At 40.9% G+C, this 13,182-nt stretch overlaps 1 protein-coding gene across 8 annotated transcripts in view; it reads right to left on the bottom strand.

Moving 5' to 3' along the window:
- The window catches only part of Ncoa6 (nuclear receptor coactivator 6), a 95,553-nt gene extending 83,114 nt beyond the window's left edge, over positions 1-12,439 (bottom strand). For 6 of the 8 annotated variants that reach the window (XM_074074595.1, XM_074074600.1, XM_074074599.1 and 3 more), the window contains exon 1: positions 12,240-12,439. The gene's annotated coding sequence lies outside the window, so the exon portion shown is untranslated. Of the gene's footprint in view, positions 1-5,765; positions 11,661-11,739; positions 11,967-12,239 lie in introns of those variants that run through there. The other 2 variants (XM_074074593.1, XM_074074594.1) reach the window with 2 other exon arrangements.
- Between the last annotated feature and the right edge of the window lie 743 nt (positions 12,440-13,182).

The following is a 13,182-nucleotide window of genomic DNA, read 5'->3' on the forward strand; positions in this document are numbered from 1 at the left end:
GAGATCCTATCTGAAAAAATAACCAACAAAAAAAAAAGCATGGGCGGGGGATGGGGGAAGAAGGCTGGACACATTGCTCAAGTGGTAGAGGGTTTGCCTAGCAGAAAGGCCAAGTTCAAACTGCTGTACCACCAAAAGAAAAAAATTAAAAAGTTACTGGTATAGGCAAATGAGGAAGGCTGGGTGTGTTAAATCATGGCCATCTGTTTTCCTTCAAGGTGTTTACTTGTCCATGATCACCTAATCATAAAATCTCCCTAAAGCTTGAATCAGTCATCCACCATTTCAAAATTCTGCAGTGATATCCGCTCCCACACACTACCCACTCAGCAACATTCAAATGTCCATAGACCTGGCACCCATGGCCCAACAACCTACTCTAACTTCATCTCTCCACAACTCCTCAACACACCAGCAACCACACTTCTATTTCATTACCTAAATATTATTTATCCTTTCTTATGTCCATCATTCCCTTGGTCCATCTCACCTTAACCTCACTTGTTACAATCCTACCCTTCCATTTATTTAGTAAATTTTAATTGTCTGTGTCATCTCACATGCCACCTGTATGTACTGAACTATGTCTCCCAAAAGGTATGTTTATGTCTTAACCTTCAGTACTTGACCAAGTCACATTCTGAACAGTGATGCAGTGACAAGTCAAAGAGCACAAGAATTGACGGAAGTCAGGCATGGTGGTGCATGCCTGTAATTCCAACAGTAGGAAGGCTGAAGTAGGAGAATCTCAAGTTTGAGGCCAGCCCGGACTACACAGCAAGGGGTGTGTGTGGGGGGAGGTGAATTCAACTATGATATTCTTGATATATTCTAAGAACTCTTGTAAATGCCACAACATACGCCCAGCACAATAAAAAAATTAAATAAAGATTCTAATTGATACAAGGAACTCAATAAAAACTACCAGTAAGAATAAGAACAAAAACCATGCTTATGTTCATATCACTTACCCCAATGAGTTAGTTTCCTGGAAAGCAGAAACTACGTACCTTTATACACAGTGTCTCTGCAGGTACTGCATTGAAAATATTAGGAAAAATAAATGTATCTGCACTGTGATGTAGACTTTTTTCTTATCATTCCCTAAACAAAGCATTTACATTGTAGTAGGTATTATAAGTGATCTTGAGATGATTCAAAGTACATAGGAGGATGTGTATAGGATATATGCAAACACTACACCATTTTATCTAAGGGACATGAGTGCTGGGCACTGATGGCTCACACCTATAATCCTAGCTACTTGGGAGGCTGAGATCAGGAGGATCTAAGTTCAAGGCCAGCCCCAGCAAATAATTTGCAAGACTCAATCTCCAAAATAATCAGAGCAAAACAGAGTAGAGTTGTGGCTCAAGAAGTAGAGCACATGTTTTGCAAGTGAGAAGCCCTAAATTCAAACATCCAAGGGGGCCTGGAACAAATCCCCCACGGACAGTAAGGCTTAACTATACTCATCAACTTCATATACCTCTCAACATCTGTTCAGCAGTCAATATATAATGACTACCATAATCAAAATTTTTTCCGCACTTAACCACTCTGACTTCAGTGCTTCTGAATGAGTCATCTCCACATACACTGAATAAACACAACCCAAAAGAATTCAACTGAAGACTCATATTCCTTTATTTATTTAGTGGGACTGGGATTTGAACAGAGGGCTTCACATTTTGCTCTGGTTATTTTAAGATGGGGTCATGTGAACTATTTGCCTGGGCTGTCCTCAAACCATAATCCTCCTGATCTCATCCTCCCAAGTAGCTAGGATTATAGTCATAGTCCACCAACACCCAGCAAGACTCCTATTCTTTAGGAAATACTCCTAGATCCAATTATACATATATTATATGTATATATGTATATTATATATACATATATATGTATATTATATATACATATATACATATAATATATGTATATGTATCAGCTGATATGTATACACATGTATATGCAGATACTGCTCTTAGGTAATGTCCAAAAAGGATGTTCACTTAACAAACCCATTATTTAGGATCTATTGATATGTATCTTTTCTTCTTCTTCTTTTTTTTTTTTTTTGGAGATAGGGTCTCACTAAATAGCCCAGGCTGGCCTTGACCTCAGAGATTCCCCTAGCTCAGCCTCCACAGTGCTGGATTTAAGGCATGTGCCACCACACTAGGCCTTGATTTGTCTCTTACTAACTTTAATAAGATTCCAGTTTACTTAAAATCTTCTCACCTTTACTGCTACCTGGTGGTTAACCACGGTGCCTTTGAATTTCTGCAAGTGTTGAATTTTTAAAGTGTATTTTACAGAAGGGTCATAGACTTACTTCCATATAACATTAAAAATTATGGAAAAGATGCCAGGTGCCGGTGGCTCACACCTATAATCCTAGTTACTTTGGACGCAGAAATCAGGAGGATCACGATTCAAAACCAGCCCAGGCAAATAATTTGTGAGACCCTACCTTGAAAAAACCCTTCACAAGAAAGGACTGGTGGAATGGCTCAAGGTGTAGGCCCTGAGTTCAAGCCCCAGTACCACAAAAAAAAAAAAAAAAAAGAAAAGAAAAAAAATTATGGAAAAAGACTTAACCTAATTAACAATTTCCCTCAGTAAAATCTCAAACAGAAATGTGATTCACAGATTTGAAAGTATTTCTTCCTATGAGAGACTGCTGTCTAATCTTTAGAAAATGTACAAAAATGAGTACTATGGAACTAATATTCAACAGGTTCAGTATCAGTAATCAATACTTTTGTTGCTTCTGTATGTATGTTGGGGCAGCATGTTAGGAGCTAGCTAATAATAAACACAAACCTAAATGCCTATTTATTGTACAGGTACCTTTTGAATTTGGTGATTATTAATATTATTAACTGACATAGTTAATATTATCAACTGGTCATTACTATTCTGATACAGAATATACAATTCTTTACAAGCTAAAGAAGTAGTCTGGTCTTTTGCTTTACATGGTTTGTATATAAAATATAGTTTATCATCAAACTGTAAGGCTGCCATTATTCCTTCCACCAAAGCCTTCATGTTCCCTTTATGTACACATCTATATATACTACCAGTCATTTATTAATTCAGCAAATGGTTACTGAGCTCCTAGGTAACCACTATAAGACTTTTTCAGAATAAGATCAGGTAGAAAAAGACTAAAAAATTTTTTTGAGGAAGAACTGGGGTTAGAACTCAAGACCTTGTACTTGCTAGACAGGCACTCTGCCACTTGAGCCACACTCAAGCCTTTTTTTTCCTTTATTTTTCCAGATAGGGTCTTGAAGGTTCCCCTCCCACATGTACATACTCTGAGGACACCCTTGGACCAAGATCCTCCCAATCTCCACCTCCCGAATAACTGAGATTACAGGTATGTGCCACCACAGCTGGCAAAATATCAACATTTTAAGCATAAATAAATATGCCAGACAACACAATAATGTTGTCTACTGAGGCTGAAGGAAGGGAAGGGAGAAAGCAGGGACAGACACTGACTTCGCCCTCAAGGAGCATCCAATCTAGTGAGCAAGGAGGGAGTAAACTAGCTTCACCTCTCTTCTTTCCCCAGGCTTATCCTGTACTTTTTCTAATGGACAGCTTTCATTATATCACTATATAGCTAAAAAAAAAAAAAAAAAACTTTTTAGACAGCTTCCCACTATCTAGTCAATCAAGTCCAAAATTTCCAGCTTCTAACAGAAAAGAGTATTCAAAGCCTTCCATGACTCGGTAGCATAGTATACAGAGATTAGGAAGACATACTTTGCAATTAGACAAATTCTTTCTCTACCAAGTGTTAGCTCTATTCCTTGGTTTGTCTGTTAAAAAAAAAAAAGAAAGATAAAAAACATAGCCTAGTCTACTTGACTAGGTTGTAAGGATTAAATAAAATACCAATTGTGAAATGCAAATAGTAAGCATGCAAAAAATGTCAGTTACTTTTTTTTTAAGTTTTATTGTTTTGTTTTTTTTTTTTAGTACTGGGGTTTGGACTCAGGGCCTCATGTTTACTAGGCAGGTGCTCTACTACTTGAGCCATTCCGCCAGCCCTAAGTTTTATTATTGTTGCTGTTACTCAGTCTCCATTTACAGCATTAACTTTGACAACATCCTTGTAAAAAACCTTGTCTTCAGGCAAACTGGACACTTTATTAATAATCTCCTAAGCACCCACCACTATACTCATGATTTTGTCAGCCTACACAATACTGTCTCATCTCAAAGTACTAAGATCCTAACCATTCTTGGGGGATCTGCTCATGGTTCATCTCTTTCAGGTACTACACCTAGATATCTCAGCTCCACAACACATTGTAGATATTCATTACACAAATCCTAGCAAGATTTATCTTAGTATCTTACAGAGTTCTCACCAGTTTGTAGTATACATAGCAGGGCTCAATAAACATTCAAAGAATGAATTCCCATGTTTCCTTTTTCTCATGGGAACTACTCTCTTGGACTACAGCTCCATATCAGAAATTTCAAAAAAAAAAACAAGATCCCTTCTGCAGTATTTTATAAAGCTGGCAAGTAAGTTTTCTGTCAACCAATATGGTAATTTTTAATATAACACAGTACCCAACACATAGTAGATGCTTAAATACTCAAGGAATTGAACTGAATTTCATCTCAACTTATAAATTCAATTATTTTATTCATTATGTTCAAATATAGTTCAGATTTAGAAACAGATTTTATCATTTACCTGACCACAAACTCATGTTGTCAATTTTTGACCATCCTTCCTTATTCCAGGATGTCATTTATTGGTTTTGGAGAGACAACATTTAAAATCTCAGTAAAGTTAGAATCAGAAAGTTAAATGTCTACAGTCATAGAAGTAAGAAAAGCAAGAGGGTAGTGCAGACCACAGAGAACTAGAAAAACACAAAAGTTTCAGGTAAGAATATAGGCTTAGTGTTGACACATCTTCCAAATTTTTAAGACAAGTCAGAAACTCAGAACTATGTGTAAATACTTAAGATACTAAAAATACTGTATGAGCCAAACAAAAAAATGTGCTCAGGTCAAATCCAGCCACAGGTTGCCAGTTTGCATCCTCTACTACAGCAGTTGTCTGTGAAAGAAGTAGTGCAGGAGGAGCTCTATGCCAGCAGTTATCTAAGGCAGCACTAAAACTAAGCAGTCTCTTTTTTTTTTAATTTTTATTTTATTCATATGTGCATACAATGTTTGGGTCATTTCTCCACCCTTTCCCCCTGCACACTCCCTTACCCGCCCCCCCACTCCCTTCCTTCTCCCCCTTACCCCTGGCTACCCAGCAGAAACTATTTTGCCCTTATCTCTAATTTTGTTGAAGAGAGAGTATAAGCAATAATAGGAAGGACCAAGGGTTTTTACTAGTTGAGATAAGGACAGCTATACAGGGAGTTGACTCACATTGATTTCCTATGCATGTGTGTTACCTTCCTAAGTTAATTCTTCTTGAACTAACCTTTTCTCTAGTTCCTGGTCCCCTTCTCCTATTGGCCTCAGTTGCTTTAAAGTATCTGCTTTAGTTTCTCTGTGTTGAAGGCAACAAATGCTATCTAGTTTTTTAGGTGTCTTACCTATCCTCATACCTTCCTTGTGTGCTCTCGCTTTATCATGTGATCAAAGTCCAATCCCCTTGTTGTGTTTGCCCTTGATCTAATGTCCGCATATGAGGGAGAACATATGATTTTTGGTCTTTTGGGCCAGGCTAACCTCACTCAGAATGATGTTCTCCAATTCCATCCATTTACCTGCAAATGATAACATTTCGTTCTTCTTCATGGCTGCATAAAATTCCATTGTGTATAGATATATTTTCTTAATCCATTCATCAGTGGTGGGGCATCTTGGCTGTTTCCATAACTTGGCTATTGTGAATAGTGCTGCAATAAACAAAGGTGTGCAGGTGCCTCTGGAGGAACCTGTGTCACATTGTTTTGGGTATATCCCCAAGAGTGGTATTGCTGGATCATATGGTAGATCAATGTTTAGCTTTTTAAGTAACCTCCAAATTTTTTTCCAGAGTGGTTATACTAGTTTACATTCCCACCAGCAGTGTAAGAGGGTTCCTTCCCCCCCCACCGCCGTACCCCACATCCTTGCCAACATCTGTTGTTAGTGGTGTTGCTAATGATGGCTATTCCAACAGGGGTGAGGTGGAATCTTAGTGTGGTTTTAATTTGCACTTCCTTTATTGCTAGAGATGGTGAGCATTTTTTCATGTGTTTTTTGGCCATTTGAATTTCTTCTTTTGAGAAAGTTCTGTTTAGTTCACTTGCCCATTTCTTTATTGATTCATTAATTTTGGGAGAATTTATTTTTTTTAGTTCCCTGTATATTCTGGTTATTAGTCCTTTGTCTGATGTGTAGCTGGCACATATTTTCTCCCACTCTGTGGGTGTTCTCTTCAGTTTAGAGACCATTTCTTTTGTTGAGCAGAAGCTTTTTAGTTTTATGAAGTCCCATTTATCTATGCTATCTCTTAGTTGCTATGCTGCTGGGGTTCCATTGAGAAAGTTCTTGCCTATACCTATTAGTTCCAGAGTATTTCCCACTCTTTCCTGTACCAACTTTAGAGTTTGGGGTTTGATATTAAGATCCTTGATCCACTTTGAGTTAATATTGGTATAGGCTGATATACATGGATGATATACACTAAGCAGTCTCCTGCACCCATCTCCTGCAACACTCAGCCTAGCTCTCAGCCATTCGGACTTAGCCTGAAAGCCAAATTAATTTCACAATTTAGTTTACTATAGTGAGCCCCTACTCTGTGCCAGGTGCTGGGGAATCAGAAATGAACAGTAGTACTAAATACTAGGAAACATTTCTTGAGTATTTTGTAGAGGTCAGGCACCGTTATATATGTCACACAAATTAACTCATTCAATCCTTTCAACAATCTTATTAAATAAACACAATTGTCCCTATTTATTTATTTGGTACTGGGGATCAAACTCAGAGCCTCACAAATGCTAGCTAGGCAAGCACTCAACAACTGAGCTACACCCCAGCATATTATCCTTATTTTAAAGATGAGAAAACTGAGGCACAAAGAGGTTATATAAATTTGTCCAAGGTTACACAATTAGCAAGCACCAGAGCAGAAATCAGGGTCTCAGACAGACTCCGCCAAAAAACTCACAATTTGAAAGCAAGCTTCATTCGATGTATGGTGTTGAGATCACTGATTATATGTAAGATAAAAATGAAACTGTGCCCTTCCTCACACCACATACAACAAATCAAATCCAGATGGACTAAAGATCTAAATATTAAAGGAAAAACAGGAGAAATCCTGGAAGATAATATACAGAATAACTTCAAACTCTTGAGGGCGGAAAAGATTGATAAGCCAGGTACCAGTGGCTCACACTTGTAAATTCTAGCTACTTGGAAGCCTGGCCAGCCTGGGCAAATAATTCAAGAAACCCCATCTCCAAAATAACCAAAGCAAAATGACTGGAGGTGTAGCTCAAGTGGTAGAGCACCTGATTGCAAGCATGAAGCCCTGAGTTCAAATCCCAGTTCCAAGGAAAAAAAATTATATAGACTGACCACATTAAAATTCAGAACTATGTTAATGACAGACATCTTAAACAGATTTATTTTATTTTTATTTATTTACTTTTGTAGTGCTGGGGCTCTAACTCAAGGCTTTGTGTATGCCAGGTTACATGCTTAACTGCTGACCTACATCTCCAGTCCCCAGATTTTTAAAATAAGCAACAAAGTGGGAAATGACATCTGTAATATGTATAAAAACAAAGGATTAAAATCAGAATATGTAAAGGAATCTTTTGAAAAATGAAGCCCAGTAGAAAAATAGCAGAACCCTAGCTTGGTATGAAATGTGTAAACCTGGCACTATTGCACTTGCCACATAAGCAGACTCCAGAACAGTAGATCTTGCTATCACTGATCAACCAAAAACATCCAGAGGTCTATATCATATTGCAAGTACACAGAGGATGTGGCCAGAAAGAGAGAGCCAAGATGGTTATTCTCCATAGTATGGAAACTGGATGGCAAATGAGAGGTTGAACATCTAACATGCAGACATGTAGATGAGGGGTTAGCAAATGTTTTGTAAAGGGTAACTATTTTCAGCTTTGTGAGCTGAGACAACTTCTCTGTCACAACTGCTAGACTCTACCATTTAGTAGCACAAAAGCAATTACAGACAATATGTAAATGAAAGAGTTGGCTGTGTTCCAATGAAACTTTATTTACAAAAACATGGTGATCTATGGGCCACAGTCTGCTGAACCCTAACAAAGTAGCTGTTATTTTCCTATACTCTAGGAACACTTTCCGAGTCTTACATTGCCTTTTGTGTCTGCTGACACTTACCTCTGATTTTCCTAAACAATGGTTTCCAAAACTCTATTACTCTGCCAAAAGAAAAAAAGCCAAAAAACCCAACAACAAACCTCTTTTCCCTAATTATCTGTGATAATTTTTCCCTCATTTTCCTTTCAACTTTTAAAAAATATCTTTGACAATCACCAACCCAAACTAGAAATCCAAAAAACTCCCCTCTTAATACTCACAATGTCAATTACCAACTCTAGAAATTCTAACTCTGCTCAATGCCCACAGCCTCTACCTTAGTTCAGGCCCTCATTATTTCCTCCCTGCTCTTCAGTCTATCCTTTTAAACAGCCTCTATTCGTCTCTCAAAAATTAAGCCTTCTTCAAAATCCAGATTGCTTCTCACTCATCAGAGGATTGGGGCACAGACTCCTTAGCCAGATCCTTTCCAATTAGGTTCCAAACAAACTTCCTAGTCTCTTCTCTGACAGCACACACTCTGTTTAAGCTACACTCAACTACACTGCCTGAAAATCTCTCCTTCCAGTCATGTACAAACTCCGGTATCTTTCAAGACACATCTGAAATGTCACCCCTTTACAAAACTTTCCCTGATTAATAGAGCCAAGACACACCCACTTCTGTGTCCTTACACCCTTTAATAATTACCATCCTCAACTATCATTGTTTACATGTCTACTTTTCTCTCTTGGGACTGAATACCCAGTGAAATAACTTTTTCAGACCTTGAATCCTGAGAGCCTAGCTTAATGCATCACACAGATTTTTTTTGGTGGTGGTGGGACTGGGACTTAAACTCAGGGTCTTATGCTTACTAGGCAAGTTCTCTACCACTTGAACCACATTCCCAGACCACAGGAAATGTCTTGATACATTAAATATCTGTTGAAATAAAAGACATGCCTGGTGGTAGGAACAGGGAAATGCCATCTGGGGATTCACAAAGGTGAGTCTGTACATGGATTTCTGAGGGAATCTACAAATTTGAATGGGAAAAATAACCTGTTTTCACTAATCTCTACCTAGAAGTTACCATTTCATTCAAATATAAACATAGGTAACAAACCATTTTAGTACTAGAAATATCTGCAACTCTGTAACAACAAAAAAATCATAAATATCTTTATAGTATACCATAGATGTTACAGACAATTTAAGGTATTATTTATGCTCATGTCTCTGAAATTAAAATTATCAGAACCTATCATAGATCTGGCTTCCTAATATGCTGATAAATAAATATATAAGGACTGGTGGTGTGGTTCAAGTGATAAGAGCTGCCTAGCAAGCTTGAGGCCCTGAGTTCAAACCCCAGTAACAAAAAAAAAAAAAAACTGTATATATAAAGCTGGGGGTATAGCTCAGTGGTACAGTGCTTGCCAGCATGCTCAAGGCCTTGGGATCAATTGCTAACACTGTGAAAAAGTGTACCCATTTGGGTCTTCATATTCCTGTGTTTTGTATCTGTGACTTCAGCCAATCCAATTGAAAACATTGTTCTTTTAAAAAATTTCATCTATACTGAATAAGCACAGTTTTTTTTCTCCTCATATTTCCTAAACCAGACAGTAAAACAACTATTTACATAATGTTTACATTGTATTAGGTATTGTAATTAACATAAAATAGCGTAGTATTTGCATATCCCATATGGGGACTTGAGGAGGGAGAGAGAGAGAGAGTGCAAGCAAGCACGCTCACAATTTGTATGAAAATATTATTCAGAGCGGGATCCCAATGCTTCACTAAAAGCAGGGAGGCATAGCAAAGATAAGGTTAGGCTTCCAAGTAGGAAGAGTCTGCGGAGTCTGATGATGACATGGGCTTTGGTCTTTCTGACTAACCCTCTTTGCAACTTGTTCAATAAAAAGCTGGACTCTGCTGCTGTCCTGGCTGATTTGGGAAAAAAAAAAAAACAACCCACATGGTTAGGCTTCCCGGCATTAGAAAGACCCAGAACAAATGAACTGTGGTGTTGTGTATACATACAGTATTGAAAATCTTATTTTATGAATGCTATTGTGTATGCTAGGCAAACACTCTTATCACTGAGCTACATCCCCAGCCCCTGAAAGTCCTTTTCCATTTCATGGAGGCCCTAGATATAATAGTTATCCCTCAGTATCCATGGAAGATTGATTCCAGGATCTCCAGGATACCAAAATCTGTGGATACTCAAGTCCCCATATGGGATATGCAAATACTACACTATTTTATATTAATTATAATACCTAATACAATGTAAACATTATGTAAATAGTTGATTTACTGTCTGGTTTAGGGAATATGAGGAGGAAAAAACTGTGCCTATTCAGTATAGAAGCAATTTTTTAAAAGAACAATGTTTTCAATTGGATTGGCTGAAGTCACAGATACAAAACACAGGAATATGAAGACCCAAATGGGTATCATTGGCTGATTTGCATAGTTTCCCTCAGAACTCTCCCATAACCCATGCAAACTTTGAACTCTTCCCTATCATAACAGTACTTCAATTAAAGTGAAATTGTTAGAGATCCTAGGGTCTGTACTTGCTTTTTTTTTTTTCTTTTAGGCTTTTTGTGCCCTTTTGCTGTACAGTAAACAAGTAGAAAAGAAGCACCTCTTCAAACTCAAAGAAAGAGTTCTTGAAGATAATGGAGATGAGCTAGGAAATATCTAAAAGCGGGTTACCTATACTTTTGCTGTATTCTGCCTCAGTCTTTGTAGTGACAAATTCGTTACAATAACAAAACAAATTAAATAATGGTTCTCTAATGTATGCTGTCATGCTTGACAATCCCAGCGGGCAAATCCCTTAAAGGCAATGTGTTGAATGAGGAGACCATTTCCAAGAGCCCCTCTGCCACCAAGAAGTAAGATCTTGGCAAATCAACTTTACCTTTCTGTATCTCAGCTAAAATTACGATCTGATATGAAACCATTACACGATTTCTAAGGCCCGTGTAGGTTTTACACATTCACTCTTCTTAATGGCTTCAATAAGGTCTTTCCAATGACCTCTCAGGTGACCCTGTTCTTAAGCACTGGGCTGTCCCCTTCCTGGGAAGACACCTTGGGTCACCGCCCCCAAACAGCCGTCCCTCCTTTTAAAGACACACACTACTAAGTTGATGGAGGTTCTCTCCCTTCTGCTGGCCAGCTCCCACACCCAAACCTCAACATCCCATTTCTTTTATCAATTTCTTCTCTTGTTGCACCCTCCCCAACAGCAGGTGGAGGCTCCTGCGGGCTCATAGGTTCTCAGCTCCTAGCAATTTAACCCTAGGACCCCAGGACTATCCCAATCTGATTCCCGCGTCTGTACCCCCCACTCTAAGCAATCACCTCCTCCCGTCCTGACAGCCTGAGCTTGGCCCCCAGGCCTCCTCCCCCACCCCAGGGTCTTACCTCTAAGGTTCCGAACACTGCCCACGGCCTAACCCAACTCCACGACCTGCCGTCCCACCAGCCAATGGACCCCGACTCCGGTTCCATTCGGACCCAGAGCCTTTTCTTCGCGACACGGGCCACGACCCCAAGTCCGGCTGCTGCCAGTTCCCGAGCCTGGAGCGCCACCCGGTGCAGACCCCGTAGGCCCGGCACTCCCTCAGCGCCCGGGACCCCGTGTCCTGCACCCTCCCCAAACCCGGCCCAGCCGCCGCTCCCTCCAGCGCCCCCACCCGAAGGCTCCGGGCCCGCTCCCCAACATGGCGACGGGGACACAAGCACGGCGAGCGGGCGGGGCGGCTTCGGGCCAGGCCCGCACTCGGACCGAGCTGCACGGTCGCCCGGCGCCATTTTCCCGCGCCGGGCCCGGGCGGCGCCTCCTCCCGGCGAAGCCAGCCTAGCCAGGCCCGCGGACGCCGGGCAGGCCCACCCCTTACGGGCCCGCGTCGCCGTCGCCTCACCTGAGCGCGGCCCCGGCCCTCCCGGGCGGGCCTCGGAGCGCCGGCCCGGGCCGTGCGTGCCCGCCGCCTTCCGTGCGTTTGTCCGCCCGTCCTCGTATGCACCCGTCTGTCCGGCCGTCGGCGACCGGCCGCCCGCAGCCCGACCCGGCAGGGCCTCAGGGAGCCGGTGGGGAGGGGGATGGGCCGGACCGGGCCGGGGAGGGAGGGGGAGGGAGAGAGAGAGAGGGAGGGAGCGCGGGCGGGGGCGGGCCCGAGGGGGCGGGGCCCTGCCCACGTGACCGAGCGTTCCCGAGAGCGCGAGGTGGAGCGCGCGCCAGCTCATTTGAGAGCTGGGATGCCAGTGGATCTGTCTGCTTACCTTTGCGGTGATCTCGTTCATGTATAGAGAGTATCCTGGCTGAATATCCTTGGGAATGTCAACTCACAACGTCTCAGTTTGCCCATCTGCAGTATGGGAGTAATGACATTTCCTTACGAAGAGGAAATGAGGAAAGGCATGGAAGGCAGTTAACACGGTGTCAAGACGCAGAGTTTAATGTCATTATTAGCTTAGTGTCTAGTAATATCAGTGGTGATAAAGATAGCAGCCTTTGTTATTATTTGCCTATAAATCTCTTCTTACTTTTCCATGACCACCGCCACCACCCTAACAAACTAAATAGGTGCTCAAAAAATATAATTCTTGAGTGAACAAATGAGCGTGGCCTCTTCCCAAATGTAGGAATGACTTATGCGTGTTTAAAAAATGAGCAAGAAAAATCTTTGGGTGTGAACCTAAGAAACCAAAGAGCTTTCGAGACAGAGAGAGACAGAGAGAGAGAGAAGAGAGAGAGAGAGACGAAGAAGAAGAAGAAGAAAAGGGAAGGAAGGAAGGAAAGGACAGAGGGAGGGAAGGAAGGAAGGAAGGAAAGAAAGAAATCTGATCATGTCATTCTTCTACTAA

The sequence above is a fragment of the Castor canadensis genome, chromosome 5, assembly GCF_047511655.1.
Source record: "Castor canadensis chromosome 5, mCasCan1.hap1v2, whole genome shotgun sequence".
Taxonomy (NCBI): domain Eukaryota; kingdom Metazoa; phylum Chordata; class Mammalia; order Rodentia; family Castoridae; genus Castor; species Castor canadensis.